At 31.1% G+C, this 2500-nt stretch overlaps 1 protein-coding gene across 9 annotated transcripts in view; it reads right to left on the bottom strand.

Moving 5' to 3' along the window:
- The window catches only part of FOXP2 (forkhead box P2), a 700229-nt gene that overhangs the window by 292632 nt on the left and 405097 nt on the right, over positions 1-2500 (bottom strand). The window lies entirely within an intron of this gene.

Genomic DNA, 2500 nt, shown 5'->3' with positions numbered 1-2500 from the left:
ACTGCAAACCAATCAAGTTTTTAGCAACTATTTTGACCTTAGTGACATAAACAATTAATTCTGCAAACCTAATATCAAAATAAAATTCTACATCTAATGCAGAATAATTTTTCAATGTATTTATTCTAAAACAACATTAGGAATATGCTACTTCCATTTATTTTACATTCTGATATTTAAAACTCATTTTATAAGATTAGAAAAACTAAATAAAATAATTCATACATAGTAGGCTGTGAAAGATGGGGTGTGAAAAATTTTCCAATGAATGTAAAATAGATTTTTAAAGTTACTGTACTGAACAGATCAATTATATTTAATTTTTTAAAGTTAAATACATTACATTCCAGCTTTTAGAAATATTCAAAAACCAAAAAATAGATTCCAAGGAAATCTCTCTGTCACACACACATACACACAAACATACATTCTATCCTGAGAGTTTGGGACACTACCTAATACATTTATGACTAAGAATATATTATACTGGCATTTCACCCTTGATAATGAAGAAGGAATGGCCATAACCACCTGCTTTAAGTCAAACTACCTAGCACATACACACACACACTCATTTGTGTGTGTGTGTGTGTGTGTGTGTGTGTGTGTAATTCGTTGAGATAAAGGTAGTGCTTTTATCAATCTAATTGACAGAACACATTCTATCTAAACTACAAGGAAAAGCAAATTGTATTTGTTTACATTTCTACCTACAATGAGAAGTTCACTGAGAAAAAAAGAGATTTTGGGTAAGAACTCACTGGTCCTATATTATGATTTTATTCTTTCTAGTACAGAAACATTAACCTGAATGTTAAACTTCTAAAAGCATAAATGCACAAGAAATTTGGGATATTATCTCAAATTTTCACTCTATTAATCCACTTTAATCTGTTTTCAAGATTATTTTCAGTTCTAAGGAAACATGCTTATTAAAAAGCACTGACAAAGTTTGAGTTAATTACACATAAAAGACAAAACTACAATACTTATCATTTTTTGAAAAAGACCCACAGAAAAGAAATGCACAGAATAGCAAAAATTAAAAGCATCAATTTGTATTTCAATAGTACTTATAAAAAAGATGAACACACAAAGAAATATGCAAGTTATTAGCAGTTTAGCACACTGATCATGCAACTTACTAAACTCAACTAGTAAAAGTTAAATTACAGTTAGTGACATATCCCCAAATTTTGAAAGGATTATTTCAAATTCAGCAGGCACCATACAAAATGTGAAATATACCCCTAAACATTCTGTGTTAGTTAAAGGACATGACTTTTTGTGCTTACTCATTTGTTTCACAGAGGTTGTACAGGGCAAAGCAAATGATAAACTCACGCTATATCTAAACCTTATAGACCCCAATAAAATGTCTCCAGAGACCTATTTCATTTGCCTATGATTTTGCTCTGTTTGTCTGCTTATTTAACATCTAATCACAGCTTTAAGAAAAAGGAATCACTTCTTGGCCTCCCTTCAGAATCTCTACTATTTCATAGTACTCAGATGAATTTTGTTATTTTCACTAGTCTTTGCAGATAATGTTTGGTCAAATCTCTGATAATATGGAAAATAAAAACACTGGCTACACAGATTTCAGGCTATTACTTAGGGGTACCAATAAATAGCATACTACAGTACTCTGCTGATGTGTTTTGAACTGCAAACAATTTGAAGTAGAAGGAAAATGAACTATACTAAACCACTGGCTTTATTTACAGTAGTCTATAAAATGAGCTAATCCTAGGAATTTAGTAGGCATTTAAAGCATATGATGTGAAAAGGTATCCAAAAGAAATCAAATTTTTCATCCTAATAATTGCTGAATATAACACGTTACATAATTTTAAGACAACTGAAAGCTTATGCAAAGTGTTATACACAGCTGTTAAAATAGAATACTCTGCAAACAGTGCCCAGGTGTAAGACATTAACAACTTCTCAGATTTCAGACTCTTTTTTAAAAATTGTGTTTTCACCCCATTCCAACCATTTTTCAATCAATTTCTGATAAAGTTAGCATTAATTTCTCATTCAGCATCTCCTTCTCTCATATGAGATAATATCTGTAAAGCACTTAGCACAGTGTCTGACACCTAGTAGGCACTATATAAATGTTTATTCCCTTTTTCTTCCACTTTTCTCTTATTTTCTTTAGGGAGTCCAATATGACCTACTGTCACTGAGGCCCAAGAAGATGGGGATATTAATGCCTTTTCTATTATTAGACTTTTCCAAAAACATCTTCTCTGTCAAAAATTGTAGATAAAGTTACTTACTGGCTCAGAAAGTATTGTTGGACAGAAATGCCTATGTTTACAAAAGAAAATGCAAAATAGTACAGATTTTCTGGCCTACCAAAGAATATGCTTTTAAGTTATCTGTCCTCTGTCATTGTTCCTGCAGTACTGAGAAAGGGAAGGATGGAATTACTATTTTTAGACTGCAAACAAAATTTATAGTTACAAATGAAATCTGAAAAAAAAATCAGCCA

This window comes from Petaurus breviceps, unplaced genomic scaffold, assembly GCF_028583685.1.
Source record: "Petaurus breviceps papuanus isolate PSGF00001 unplaced genomic scaffold, PetGlider_PUasm1.0 84, whole genome shotgun sequence".
In the NCBI taxonomy this organism is placed as follows: domain Eukaryota; kingdom Metazoa; phylum Chordata; class Mammalia; order Diprotodontia; family Petauridae; genus Petaurus; species Petaurus breviceps.
The sequence above is the reverse complement of the archived record's forward strand: the minus strand, read 5'-3'. Positions and strand labels throughout refer to the sequence as shown.